The sequence below is a fragment of the Clytia hemisphaerica genome, unplaced genomic scaffold (assembly GCF_902728285.1).
Source record: "Clytia hemisphaerica strain Z4C2 unplaced genomic scaffold, Clytia hemisphaerica genome assembly, whole genome shotgun sequence".
In the NCBI taxonomy this organism is placed as follows: Eukaryota; Metazoa; Cnidaria; class Hydrozoa; order Leptothecata; family Clytiidae; genus Clytia; species Clytia hemisphaerica.
The window spans coordinates 184500-200793 of NW_027103378.1; positions in this window are offsets into that span (position 1 = coordinate 184500).

Genomic DNA, 16294 nt, shown 5'->3' on the forward strand with positions numbered 1-16294 from the left:
AGGGCTTTATCTTTAACTTTATCTTGCTCACCAAACCTCTCAAGATGCTTAGGATTTTACTAGTTTCTCGGCTCGGTATAATTTGATCCCATGGCCCAGGGTTATCATCTTGATGGTCTAGTAGAAAATCTACACTATACTTTGTAATGAGTTATTATTCTTACAAAATATCATTACGTAGTGCAATAGATCTTTTCGAATATAAATGCTAATATTGGATAAGTAAAACAAACAGACCTATAGATTTTTGAAAAAATGCTAGAATAACAAAACTCTTAACAAATAGATTGTAGGCTGTCTTTCTTGATTGCTTCCAGATGCGGATATTGGAAAAGTGTATGTGAGAAAGTATAAAACCAACACAACCCACCCCGCGGTGGTAATTTTTTAAGTTTCCCAACCTGAGAGCAGGAGAGAGGTTTCCCTAAAACTTTATACACCGCCATTTAGAAGCGCAAAGCTAATGTGAATAAAACTATAAAATCAACATCACCCACACCGCCCCTTCCTTATTTGGTTAAAAGAGCCCCCCCCCCCCCCAGCGGACCCAAATTTCACGCATTCACGCAAAAATTTTTCGCAATTCACGCATTCACGCAAGTTTTTCTCGAAATTCACGCAAACCCAATTTTTTGGAAAATCGGAGAAATTTTCGGAAAAATCGGGGAAAATGTCAAAAATAGAGGTCTTGCACATTTCGCTAAGTTACGTAATTTACGTAATTTCCGCCTTTATGGAGTAAAACGTTCGATTTGCATAAAAAAGTATGACAAGGCTGTACTCGAGATATTATTCGACCGGATCTGGTCATGCACTTGGAAAACTTAACTCAGTAGTGATTTTTTCCTGTAGACCTGACTATAAAACACCGTGTCTGGTAGCGTCATAAGAAGCCCCCAAATAGAAAGCGTTACGTAATTTTTCAACTTTAATCACATGCCATCACGCAAAATATTTGATTCTTCTAACTTGTCATGATCGTTTGGAAAAGGTAAAGCTTCTGCAGTTAACGTATTGCGATAGTAAGTGAAAAGATATGCGCCGCAGGTGAATTTTTGTACAAAAAATAGCTTAAACATTATCAAAAATAGGTCAAACAAACTCGAGTTATGACACCATGATGCTTAGCTCAGGGGTAAGGAGGCGCAACCATGGTTTACGCAGAGAGGAAATTTTTGCATTTCTTTCACTCGCGTTTGGCTAAAAATGCAACAAAAAAAACCACCATTGAAAAAGAATGTAGTCTAAATTCGTTAGAGGCAAGGTACGATCGCTTGATAGCTTGTATAAAATGAGGTAAAAGAATGAACATTTGTTGCGAGCAAAGCGATCAAAAAAAATTAAAAAGAAAGGTTTTAATCAGGGCTCGCGAATTAATTTCCTAACGTGGAGGGGCCGAAAATATATTGACTAAGGAGGCGCAACCATGTTTTGCACCGACAGGAGAAAATTTCTATTTTAATCCTCTGATGCGCTTAAATACGACTCCATTTCAGACTAATTTTGCCAAGAAATCAGGCTATCAAAAGTCTACATCATGGGTAAAAATTTCTTTGAAATAAGTTTCTTTTTATTTGCAAAAACGTGGTCAAGTCATGGCCGCCTCCTGCCCCCAGTGGCTCTGGCCCTGGCTGGCCCTGGCCCTGGATTACTCATCATGCATAACCATGGTTTTATCTTAAACAAACACTTTCAAGGGGGCAAATTAGAGTTATTTAAGATACGAGGGCCAATACATGTTTGGCCCGAGCGAAAAAATCTGGAAATTTAAGGTGTCTAGATTGCTAGAAAGCGCATCTAAATCATGAATCGTTTTATAAAATAGAGAATTTGAAAGTTGCTGATTTTTTTGTGCACCTTCACCTGGCATCCCTTGAATTTAGGATAGGTGCGCACCTTGGGGTTTTCCACAAACTGTGAAAAGTGAAAGAAAACTGCGTTCACGCAAAAAACAGGGCAGATTCACGCATTCACGCAATAGAAATATGGATTTTCGCGTTCACGCAAGTTTTTTCAATTCACGCATTCACGGAATTTTTTTTTGATTTTCACGCATTCACGCAACCAAAAAAGCCCATTCACGCATTCACGCAAACCGCTGGGGGGGGGGCTTAAAAATAAATGACAGTATTTTTTTCAAAGTTTCCGAGAACCTGAGAGAGGCTTTCTGAAATCTTTAAACAAAGTTAATTTGGATAAGATTATAGTTGCATATAAAACCAACATCGCCCAGTACGCCCAGTACGCCCAGTACGCCCATGATTCCACTTCTGACTGAACTTTGTTTTCTAATGATTTTAATGGCGCTGAGTCCAGTCGAGGGGTAAATCACTTGAAAAAAGGTGTACGATACTTTTTGACTTTTTGAATTTTCATTTGACTTTTTGACTTTTTTTTGACTTTTTTTTGACTTTTTTGACTTTTTTTTTTTGACTTTTTGTTGAGGTGTACGATAATTTTTTGAGTGATTTACCCCTCGAGTCCAGTGAAGTAGACTAGAGATTTCACCATCTTGGAATTTTTCACTTTCGTTTTCAAAATATAAATGGAAACAACAAAACAATTAATTTTATTCGAACGTTTCCCAGACTATGACCGGACATTTCCCCGAACGGATGGTTTCCCGACGGGGTCTATTATATGAAAACAACAAAACAATGAATTTTATTCTTAAACCCCGTAAAATTTTTGAAACTAAAATAAAAATATATTTCCAGTCTATTAAAAAGCTTATTAGTGGATTGCTGACGCACTTGGTTCAATAAATAGCGAGTTTATGTATAGCTCTTTTTCTGAGACGGAATAAGCGGTTGGCTCTTTATTTGTCTAGATCTTGACTGACGAGGACGACGGTAAATCAGCAATTTTGCTGGGCAAAAATTGCGGGTTGCTTCAAGAAATCGTTTCCGTTACTCTTGTCCGAATAAGCAGGGGGTAGGAAAATTTTCTAAATTCTAAAAGACGGCGGTGATGGAATAGAGGGAAAGGGGTAATTTGAAGACAGAATTTTTGTACACTGATATCAATTTCAACAACAAAAAAGAAACTTTAACAAATGAACATGTAAAATAAGAACCAATACTAACGAAAAGGAAAACTTTAACAAGTTTAAGGTCTATCTAGACTGTAATAAAATATTGAATTATTCGAATTTAATTAGCGGGGGGGGTCTTAATAAGAGCGGGGGGATGGATTTTTTTCTCTTAACAATTAGCGGGGGGGGGTGTCTATTCGGGAGACAAGAGTACTCCGCTCTCTTCAAAATTGCAAATACATAAACTTTCTAATGAATGAAAAGCGGTTGTTTTTTACAATAGTTTCCACTCTAAACCCCCTTGAAGACTCCTTAAATTGTTTTACAGTACACTATTGAAAATATTTTATCATATAAACTTGATATCGATATGTACGTAATCGTCCATGTTTTTTGTGAGAACCACGAAAATTTAGTAAAAAACTATACATAAGCCTGTTGAAGGAGCTTCTTAGCTTTTTGGTTTTTAAGCCTGAAAAATTTCATACAGGTGTTCTTATTTTTGGCATACTACGGCTATTTTGATTTAATTTTCTAAGAAATTATTGATAAAACGTTATTAGGATGTTCTTAAAAACCTTCGGCCTCGCAGCCTTATGCTCTTATATAAAAACGTGTAGAATATTTAAAAATTCTATAAAAATTCAAGGATTTCAAGGATGAAATGAGCCTGCGTGGTTAATGCTAAACTTCCAAGGTTCTAAAGTTCTTCCACCAGTATTTAACCCTCAAAATTCAATGTCCTCGAAGCAAATAAATTCTTGCATATTTTTATTAGTTGTTGTGTCAATGGTAATTAGTTTTTCATCAATCAATCAGCCATAAAACTTGTTTCGGTCGTAAACTGTACATTTGCATGTAAGAACTTTCAGATATTCAAACACAACTGAACCATTACAAATCGTTTTCACCGGTACCGAAGTGTCTGGTACACAACGGTGTAGTGTATCAACCATCATCTTCTTTTCAACATCAAAAGAATCTTGGTAACAATAATTCGGACATATCCAATACTTAACAATTGTTGATCCCGGACACCCTCCGCCAAATATAAAAGGGTGGTAATCTTCAATAACGCCCTTGCATGTGTCATAGTTATATTCTCGGGTGTTTTGGACATTCTTTTGAGCACGTGGTGCACCTCCTACCTTCATTGTGAAGATTATAAAGAGAGTGATTCTGATTGGCTGATGAAGCATTTTCATTGCTGAAAAATAAAAGAAATAGAAATGTTAAAGTATTTGTGTATTAGTACTTATTTTGTTAAAGTTTTATTCATCAATAGAGTGCTTAACCAACCGAAATCAGAAGCGTGATAGTTGAAGCAATGAAAATTATTTTATCAATACTGACAGTTTCAAACAACCCTCAGGTGAAAATACTGAGTTTTAAACTGAAGATTGTTTTTGTATTAGTACTTAAATGTCCTAAGACTACTTATCATAGTCATCATTCTTCGATCTAGGTCTGAGAGGACCTTTATTCATACGGCCGTCGGTGTCAAATGTGTATAGAGGTATTTTAGATTTTACCAAAAATGAAACTATCATTATGGAAGCAAACGTTCGAATTTGTCTACAGAAATCGAATGTTTCATTCCCATTTTAACGGAAGTTACGACGCAACTCAGTTGTCTATAAAGGAGTTTGGATTCGATTTTACGCAAACTGAATGTTGTTAGATATCTGAACTGTAGTATAATGTCTCCAACTCATAAATTTGACATCATTGGGAAGCAATCGAAGCCGGCCCCCGGGGGGGGGGGTACTTAGGCAAAATAGGTGCCGGGTATGTGCGAACCATAAGGGTACCTTTTCTCATTCCTCAAAAGTCTCTCAAAGGGGTACAAATTCAAAAGTTAGTCTCTGAAAGGGTCCCAAAATCACGAAAATCAAAAATTTCTCTCTCAAAGGGTCACGTATTCCAAAAATTTTGACCAAAATTTGGTAACAATCAAACCAAAGTTTGGAAAAAATGGACCACAATTTTGGAAAAAGTCTCTCAAAGGGTCCCAAAATCACCAAACTTTTGTCTCTCAAAGGGTCGATTTTCGATTTTCGGCTCGGACATAACCGTCACCTCGCAAACCCAGTACCCCCCCTCCGGGGCCGGTCCTCTTGATAGAAGCCACGCTCCCACTTTTTTGCAAATTAAAATCTTTTTAGTTGCGCGCCTCCTTAGACTCTATATCCATTGCCCCCCCCCATTTTCAATTTAATGGCGTGGGCCCTGAGCTAATATTTATGTAAATCTCAAAAATAGATCTTTCGAATTCAGAGCCTCTTTAAAATGGATGAAGTTTCAAAATCCTATCTTCTGTCGAACACATGTGGTTGAATCCAACCGAAAGATGCTACGGATCATAAGGTTTTGTCCCCTGCTATGACATACAAAACATCTTTAACTCTTTAAGTGCCAATGTCGTATATATCAGAGGGCAAAGCCCTCCTGTAATGCCCAGTTTGAGTTAGAAATCGTCATTTTTGGTCTAACTCGTAGGAATTGGATTGGGCTTCATGGTCAAGCAAAAAAAAAACAATCAAAAGTGAGTCTTTCCAGCGAGATATTAAGCCAAAAAGTAAAAAAAAATGCAAAAATTTGACAAAAATCCACTTTTTCCAGATTTTGACCGTTATTTGACCATTTTTGGTCAACGAGTGATCCAAGAACCTCCAAATTTGTCCCTGCTTTACTTGATTCTGTCCTCCCGCGAATTAATTTGAAATTTTACCACTGGGCACTCCCTCCCCTTTTAGCCGCCACCTATCCCGCCCTTCCTAAATCAGGCGGCGCCGAAGGCGCCTAAAAAAAGAGGAGACTCTAAGCTATCCAACGAGCTATGAACAAGCTTTTAACTCCTTCTAGATCCGGAGACATAAGCCTTTAAAGTTTGAACTAGCGATTTTCTTTCGAAAATTTAGAAAAAATGACCGTGGAACTTAAAGGGTTAAAATCGATGAATGTTGTTTTTGCCATTCCTCATACAAGATAGGAACAAAAATTCAGCTAATTTTTGCTTTTTGGCTGAAAATTTAAAATTTTCTCCCGACACGGTAAAGCTCTGAAGGTCGGGAAATTTTTAGCGTTGACGGCCATGCACTCCACCATCGGACTATCAGATAACTAAGTAAATGAAATAACTTATGTAACATAATATTTGTGTTGTATCATTGTAGATTGAAGGCGCTGTGGTTGTCTGCCGTTTGAAGCGATTAAAAAGCAATATTTAAAAATGCACTTCCATAAATATACATCTAATTATTCGATAATTATTTCATCATTTCTTTAAACAAAAGAATCTAATTAAGCTTTCGTTAGGTATGAAACATGAAACTCAAGCTAGTCTATCGGGAGTCTTACATGCTAGACGACTAAATTTAAATGATGGTAGGGTAAAGCAGTAGCACAAACTGAATACACTCTTTTTTATAATCATAACGTTTGCAAGCATACTTAGGCTCAAACTCTGTAAAAAATAAGCATAATGCTAAGCATACCTCCAAGCTGAAATGCAAAAAAAACTTGTGCAGCTTTTCTAAAACGCTGACCTTTTTAGGGTTTCTTTTAAAGCTGTTTGAGTTTTCTTAGACCAGCGATATTCGCCTGCGGCGCCAAATTACAAAGAAATTGTATTTTTTTTGAGCCGAATCAATGTTCCGACTTATAAATTTTGTCCAAGTCCAAGCATATAAATAGCATACTGAGCAATACCCGATTTTCCCGTATATTTATAATAAAAGAGTGTATAAGCTAAATATTACATCGAATTATAAATGAATCCAGTCTAGAACTTATGCGTTTTATCCTTTGACGACTTGAAAAATATTTCAGGCTGGCTCATGCTTATGTTATGCTTAGGAAATCTGCAAATCTGAGCCTTCATATTCTTCATTTTTTTCTTTTGAAAAGGTGGGTTCTGGCCTTCATCAACAGTTCTTTATTATTTTCTTTATGCTTATAAGTGTTATGCTTATAATAAAAAAAAACATGCACTCGGTTCTCAGTAGATATATTTAAATATTTCTGTTCGATCAGTGAGCATCGATGGGTCTGTTTTTCTCTAGATATATTAGATATATTTTCTAAATTCTTGCATTTACCGCAATACTTACAATCCAGCATTAGTATGGAATCCGCATGAACCGTTCAGCTAATTAGGGAATAAATGGCTTCAAATCGTATAATAGGGGATTCTACTCGAGCTTTCGAATAAACTTTTTTTGGTATGAAATAAATATAATGATCAATTACTTTTTTTGGCAAGCATTTACGCTAATACCTTGATTGCTCACAATTATAGCGGTCATTAGTGCGACCGGAAAATATTTACAGTGCAAATTAACTTCTTAATGACTTGCTAATCTTAAATTGTGATAGTTATCACCCTCTTTAAAAATTTACAAATAAACAATATTTTCGCTTGCTCATTAAGACAGTCGTTTCAATATCAATCTTATTTCAAATTTTAGGAGGTTTATTCATTGAATAACTGGTACGCCCATGAACGCCCTAAGGAGCGATAGTCAAGTGGTCAAAGGCGTCAGCGTCTTAAACCAGGGGTTCGTGGTTCGAATCCCCGCTCCTTTCAATATTCCGTTCAGTTCATAGGTAGCCGAGCCGGCTGGCCGTGGACCTCGTGAAAACAATCGAAAGACTCTCTAAAAGTCCTAGATTACTAGGCTATCCACGTAAAATATCGACTCTATCTATCTATCTAGCCTGAAATTGACGAAAAATAAAGGAGGAGGCCTCTGCTAAGATTTCCTGTTTTTTTACGAAAGAATAAAGTGTTCTAAAGAATTTCTTTCAGTTTTGTACCAGCATTTACTAACTTGAAAATACCTTTCCAACGAACACAACATTGATATGTACTTCAACTTCCGTTAGAAGTTAGACCTTTTTTTTAAGCTTGATTTGCAGTTTATGTTAATGTTAAATTTAACGGTTTCGAAATTTCAAAAAGATAGCTTTTGTTGCTGGCACACTCCTTATGTTACAGAAAGGGTTCTCTAAATTCGTGTTTGTGCGGTGCAGGGGGGAGGGAGGTTATTATTTTGTTTAAAAATGCTATATAGACCTTTTCATAAATTACGTTAAGAGCTTCACTTGCCTCCTTTTGAATTTATTGCCATGGTGATTAACTCCCAGCGGATTTTATTAAAACTACTTTCTATTCATAAAAAAATAATTTAATGTCTCAAGGGACATGATCACCATGGTAATTGTTTGAATACGAGGCAAGTGATATTCGTGACGTAAATCATGAAAAGGTTTATAAGGAAAGTGTAAGACATGCGTTAAATGATAAATTTGACCTTGATTTGTTTTTAGCCTCAGATATCAAGAATCAATCGATCAGTCTGAGAAAGTGAGTAAACGAGGAAATTTAACGTACTGACTCCAATTAACTTCTGTAAAAGTATACCAAGAAATCTTTCTCTTTAATTTTGTGGTTTTTCGAAATGATAATCTGAGGTAATCGATCTTTTCCTATTTTTCCCATACTTCTGAAAGTTTTGTCTGATGATAACAATCTTCGTGTAAACTAAGACTTATTGGCCAGACCTCTGAGGAGGGGGGAGTGGGCTCAAGGTAAGTGACCTAGTGAAGATCTTGGTGGTAGTAAGCTCTAGTTTAGACGGCCGACTTTCTGCCCTGCCTATTTTAATTGTTTGAGTAGGCGAGAAGTGGGAGCCGCAAAATTGGTAGTTAAAATCTTTGCTTTGAAATGATTGAAAGAAGACATCGCATTGGCGTCAAAAGAGGGCAATGCATTGACTTTAGACAGCCAACACTATCAGTCTACTTCAATTCGCAATTAGAATAGGCAGGGCGAAAAGTGGGCCGTTTAAACTAGAGCTACCCCCCTTGCTGCACAATTTTTTTAAATCCCCCCTCCGGCCCAGGCTTGACAAACAACGTTCTTTCAATGTTAATTTAACGTTTTATGTACGTCACGCCAAGTCAAAGCCATTAATGAACATTGTTTGACGATTTTGCCGTCTTAGGGGCTTAATAGGCAGTAGCCTGGGAATCCCTGCAATGATTTCTTCTTTGATAAACTGATGGCGAAATGTATAGCATGGTACGGGCTGAGAGTTTGAATTTCTCAGATCCTAATAACGGTTGAAAACATAGCCAATCAAATTTTGTTATTCTTTTACTGGTCACACTTTCTTAGAGAAAGCGCAACTTTCGAAATTTGGTTTTTATTTTAGTAAGTGAGGAAAGCGCTAAATTCAAATTTCCCACTGTAAAAAATGTGAGTCGAATATTGGACTCACAGCTCGAACCCGTCTTGTGTACATCAAATTATAAAAAAACACACGACGGGTCTCCTGTCTAAATAGGCAGCTTCAGGTTTACCTGACACCCACGCAGAAATTTTCATCTGACACGCTGGGCTCTGAAGGTCGGGAAAATCTTCAATATGTTGAATGTTTGGGTTATAGAATCTCGCCAGATTGCGTCCCTCCCTCGTTTTTTCGGGATTGGCGAAAGAAATAAGAATGAAAAAGAAAAAAGCATATTTTTCATTTTTCTTGTTTTTTTCTTGCTTTCTGATAAACAATAATATCGATAGATAGCCAATCTTTCCTATCGCACACTTTACAACGAAAAACGACCGGGATTATGGTTAATTACCTATATAGGTAAATAAAAACGTAACTTCAATTTTTTAGGTGATCAGTTCTAAGGATCTAGTATATTGTCCAAACACAATCACAATCCGGTATGCCAGGAAAAAATTAAATGGTGGAGTGTCCCAGAAATGTGCCAGAAAGCTTAGCCATCCTACAGTAGCACAGAGCGATGAAGGATGACCGATTATTTCCACAGTTGCGAAATTCAACGAAAATTTGAAGATCAGGTTTCACTGTAGAAATTAGATATAAATCACATGCGTGTGAAAATGTAATTCACAATCCATCTTTTCTCACTTGTTAAATAGAATAGAAGTGAGTTACTTTTTGGACCTACCCCGGTGGGGTGGAGGTGCTATAAATTAACCTTTGTCCGTTCGTCTGTTCGTTCGTTCGTTATTAGCTTTCCTCGTGATTGGCTCATTAGTTTTTTTTTTTTTTTTTCGCACAAAGATGTGTAACTATAAACTCTCGAATGTGACGGAGCCCGATTTTCGAAAAAAAAAATTTTTGGGCAAATTTGGGCCAAAAAAACGGCTAAAAAACGGGTTTTTTGGACTTTGTGAAAAATTGGATCATTAACTTTTTCTGATTTTTTGCATGAAAGTAGGGTACCATCATAGGTAAAAGATGGCTCAAGCAGATTTTTTCAAAAAAATTTTGTTGGCTCAAAAAACGCATGTTTATCTATAAGAATCACTATTAATAAGCATACATCAATGTTCTTAGTTAAATTACTCAATTTTTTTATGAGATAGATGTTGTTTTTTTTGCTCATGAGGTCTTACTTTTGAAGAATCTATGTCTTTAGACATGAAATTTTGGTTTCTTGGCGTGTTTTTATAGAAAAACTGGCCAAATTGATATTTATTTATAAGCACATTATCAATTACTTAGGTATTAGCATTTCTCGAGATTGGCTCTTTGATTCTTTATGATTTTTTGCACAAAGATGCATAACTATAAACCCTCGAATGTGACGGAGCCCGACTTTCGAAAAAAAAAAATTTGGGGCAAATTTGGGCCAAAAAACGGCTAAAAAACAGGGTTTTTGGACTTTGTGAAAAATTGGATCATTAATTGATTTTTTGCATGAAATTAGGGTACCATCATAGGTAAAATATGGCTCAAGCAGATTTTTCAAAAAAATTTCGTTGGCTCAAAAAACGCATGTTTATCTATAAGAATCACTATTAATAAGCATACATCAATGTTCTTAGCCAAATTACTCAATATTTTGATGAGATAGATGTTTTTTGCTCACAAAGTCTTGAATATGAAAGAATGTTTCAAGAGCATAAAATTTTGGTTTCTAAAAGTTTTTTTTATAAGAAACAAATGACTAATTTTAATAGATCGTCACTATTTGTGTTCTGAATGATTGTTTTTAATGGTCACGCTCACGTAAATATCAATTATATAATGTGTTAAATGCATAACTAGGTAGGTCCATAAAAGTATCACTTTCGATCGATACGGATGTGGAGCAAGATTGGTCAGAAAGAGGAAAACAAAAACATTTTTTGCTTATATAAGCATAATGTAATAATAGGAAGACAATGTCCTGACATGAAATATGTGTCTGATATGAAACGGGAACACTTATGTGAAAACAAAGCCTTTAAACATTACACGGTTTTTTTATTAGAACCCAGTTAATAAGAACATCGAGGCTGAAATTCGTCGAAAAATTAAGAACACCTTGAGAACATGCGCAGTCTCAGTTTGGAAAAATATTACAAGAAGCTACATTTTTTTCCTCGTTTCAAGCAGTTTTAACCGAACGTTTTTAAAATCGAGAGTCAAATTATGTCCAAATTTTACCAATTTTAAGTGCATGGTGTTGTCGATTTAGAGTAGTTCGAAAAATTAAGAACTCATTTAAGAACATTTTAGGCTGAAAATTGCTAAATAAATTAGCACATCCAGGCTTAGCAAAATTTTTGGTGTTCTAATAAAAAAAACGTGTAATATTTGATTCTATAATAATATTATAAAGGATATTTTCGGATTTGAAATGGAATAGAAAATGGAGAACAAAAGATATAAAATGCAAATAAATTCTTTAAACTGACCAAATTAAGAAAGAAGGAAATAGGTTACATTAGATTAAACTTATAGTAAAACGCACTTCTCACATATAACTCACTACACATTCATGTCTCTCAGTGTTAAACAGACTTCTATATTACGTACAGAATTTACAATCGATAAACAGACTCTCATTTCCCTACAGGGTGTCCCATAATAACAGATTTTGATGAGCAGTAGATTTTATTGTTGGGACATCCTGCAGAGATAATTTTTGCTGAAAAATTCAAGAATGTTATAAATCATGATAAATGCCAAATCCTTCAGAATTGTAACAGTCAAAATGTTTATTCAATTTTTTTTACACAAAATAGAGTTGATTTTCTCAAATAGCAATTTGAAAAACACGGGGTTACGATAATCGTCCCTATCTTTTACAACAATATTTCCATGTTGAAGGACAGGGAACTGGTCAATGAAACTGCTTTCGATTAAATTGATTGTGTTATCATCGTTGAATTTCATTGGTTGGTATGTATCATCTACCTTTTCCTTAAAAAAAGGTAAATGGATGACAACTATTTCATCGTATTCTTCTTCTTCTTTCAAATCCTCCATTAATTCATCTATTGTTATGCTTGTAAATTCGAAAGAAGTGTATATTCTTGTCGCATCATCCACAGTGACTGTGTGAAATATTGCCTTGGGGAAAACAGCTTGAACAATAATATTCCAAAAGTCATAGATTGCATAATGATGACAACCAACACATTTCTCCCAGCAATAGAAATAAAGCTCTTTGGAAGATGAACCGCATTGAACTTTTAAATGAGGTGAATATTTTTCACGCCAGTCGTACCGGGGATTGACCATTTGATCCATTAGAATTTGATGCAAGTGTGGATCGAATGCATGCTTGGTATTATCTGTATATGGATTGGAATCTGGGGTGAGACTTTGAATAAAGTTTTCTTTTCGTATCCAATCAAGAAATAATTTATCGCTACTTAAATCAAAACTCCATACCACGAAATCGCTTTCTTTTCGTTGCCACATTTTTTTTGCTTTCTTGATCACTGAAATCTGTTTTTTTACCTGGTACCCCTCTACCAAAAAGAAAATCGTTTGTTTGCTAGTTATGTTATTATATGGCATGTTTTCCAACACCTTTATCAGTTCATTCCCATCAGTCCGTGTTATAGCTTGGAAATCAGTCTCGAAAAACTCTCTATAATTTTCCTCAGTAAGCCGAATCAAGCGGCTTTGTATTGGAGAAAATGCCCAAAATGTAAAGCAAGGTTTATCCAATATTGATTTGACTAAGTATTTTAACTGTGTATCCATGTAATTTAAGCTTTGAAAATTTATATTAGGATTTCCTACAGCCTCATCCTTGATTATAATAATCGGAATAAGGGTGATATTTCTGACTTCTAAACACGATGAAACCATCAGGTCTCCCCTTGTAATTGATGCCAACAAAAGCACACTAAAACAAAGGGAACTCAATGTGATGTTATTTGTATACATTGCTCCCTAAAATGTTAAAGTATAAGTGTTATTTTATGACTTTATAATATTATTCACCCAGCGGGCAGTGCGCTGCGACCAAAATTTCCTTTAATAGCTCATTGACGTCAAAAAATATAAATATTTGTACACAAAGTTAGAGCTCTTTCGAGCTCTGCTGTGCAGTTTTGTGCAATTTTGGTAGCTGTAAAGGCTCGTTTCCATTCACCTAGCGGGCAGTGCGCTGCGACCAGAGTTCTAAATATAGAAGTGGTCGCAACGCGCAAGCGGACAGTAATTGATTTCCATTCATCTTGAGATTTAAAAGAAGTGCTCGAAATATTCAAAAGACTTCATCACAATCTGTATACATTTTTTAATTTTTTACATGTTAACTCTCTTCTGATTGGCTAAAACTATTTGATCACTGTATGAGCTCGCACGCCCGCTTTTGGAAGTTGAAATTTTTCAGCTACCAAAATTGCACAAAATTGCACATCAGAGCTCGAAAGAGCTCTAACTTTGTGTACAAATATTTACATTTTCTGACGTCATTGAGCTATTTAAAGAAATTTTGGTCGCAGCGCACTGCCCGCTCGGTGAATGGAAACCCAGCTTAAATGTTCAACTTCCAAAAGCGCGCGTGTAAGCTCATACAGTGATCAAATAGTTTTAGCCAATCAGAAGAGAGTAAACATATAAAAAATATAAAAATGTATACAGATTGTGATGAAGTCTTTTGAAGATTTCGAGCACTTCTTTTAAATCTCAAGATGAATGGAAATCAACCACTGGTCGCTAGTGCGTTGCGACCATTTTTATATTTAAAACTTGCACATCAGCGCTCGAAAGAGCTCTAACTTTGTGTACAAATATTTACATTTTCTGACGTCAATGAGCTATTAAAGGAAATTTTGGTCGCAACGCACTGCCCGCTAGTTGAATGGAAACCCAGACACGAGAAGTTTTTTTCCCGTTCGTGCAATGCAACATGCTCTCTCCCACCAACACAAGAAAAAAAGTACGTGTCCTATGGTTTTTTTTTGTTTCATGGGACAAAAAGTGAGGGAAATACCCAAAAGGCACGCTGATTTTGTCCCTGAATCGATTTTGCTTCATTGTCCCAGGGACAAAAGTGAGATTTGACTTTTATTGGTTGAAAGAAAAAGGGTGTGGAGACAGGAGAATGCGTTTCAGGTTGGTTGGATGGAGCATGTTGCATTGCACCAACGGGAAAAAAACTTCTCGTGTCCCAAAGCCTTTAGAGTTTTTGACTTACTGATTAGACGGATTATTCACGAAATCATGATCGAAATTGTTAGACTTGACGTGATATAGTCCCATTTTTTATTGAAAGTTTCCTCCATAATTTGTTCAAAATAAATATGATAAACTAATTTTGAATTCAATCAATTTATGCATGTATTCAAGGTCTGGGCTCTAGTGAGTCCATCTGTTGATTGAAATTTCCTCTATAACTCGTGTAAAATAAATAGGATAAACGAATTCTGAATTCAATCAATTCATGTTTGTATTCAAGGTCTGGGCTCTAGTGTGTCCATCTGTTGATTGAAAAGTTTCTCCATAATTTGTTTAAAGTTTAAATTCAGTTAATCAAATTAAGTTTGTATTTAAAGTCTTGATTTGAATGGTATGGTCCATCCGGCCCATCTGTTGATTGATGTTATATTAATGATGTTTGTTGATTGTTTGAAAAACGTGCCAGATAAACGTTCTCTTTTCGAATTTTTAAGAATTCAATAATTTTATTGTAAATATACAGTATGGCTATGCTAAATAGATTTTATCAAAATTGTTCACAAAAGCTAGTATAGTTAAAGTGAAAATCTTATTTAAATCCCAAACTTAAAAACATTAGCAGCTACATAATTTACAGACCAGAATTGATTTCCATGCTTACATAAAAATTTGACCCTTAATACGTTAAATTTATTTGGAAAACATTTTTGGACCTACCTGGAGGTCCAATAAATTAACCTTTGTCCGTTCATCCGTCCGCCTGTCCGTTTGTCCTTCTGTTACCAGCTTTTCTCGAGATTGGCTCATTGTTTTTTTCTGATTTTTCACACAATGGTGCCAAATAGTAATGCCCAAAATGTGACGGAGCCCGATTTTCGAAAAAGATTTTCCGGCCAAAAATGCCGTAAATATGCCGGAAAACCGTTTGTTTTTTTGGCATTTTCTCGAGATTTTAACATTAGTTTTTTGCACAAAGATGCATATTAGTCCGATTTTTGAGGAAAATTTTTTTCCAGTCTAATATGACGGAAATCGCCGTTTTTCTGGGTTTTCATTGGACTTATTCCCTGCATTTCTTTGTTTTTTTTCACATAAAAACATTATTGATAATAATGCCCACCATCAAACATGATTCAATTGTCAATAAAACAGATTTTTGCAACCGGAACTTTCTAAAAATCGCGGAAAATGGTTTCACTTGAATTCCTCGAGCTTTACTTTATATTTGTTCATGAAATTTTGTACACTGATGGAAAATGGCAATACCTAAAATGTGACGGAGCCTGACTTTTGATAAGCAAAATTTTCCAGCCAAAAATATGCCAGAAAAACCGGTTTTTTGGTATATTTTCGAGATTTCATCATTAGTTTTCCCTATTTTTTTGCACAAAGATGCGTATCAGTAATGTGCCCAAATTGTGGCCGATTCGGATTTTTGAGAACAAATTTTTTACGTTCGAATATGTCGGAAATCGCCTTTTTTGCAGATTTTCATTGGACTTTTTCCCTATATGTTTTGTGTTTTTTTTCACACAAAAACACCACCATCAAGCATGATTCGATTGTCAATAAAACTGATCTTTGCAACCGGAACTTTCTATGTCTTTTTCCCCTACTCCCCTCCCCCTCCCCCCCCCCTCATCAACAATCAATGATGAAATTTAATGCGTTATGCATTTTCGCTGATATCTTTTCTGACAGATTGTCTTCATACAATCATTGACAAAACCTATGGCACAAAGCCCAAAAATGAGTTCCCTCCCCTCTCCCTCCCCCAAACAATTATTATTATTTTTATTATATTGTGACGAAGGGA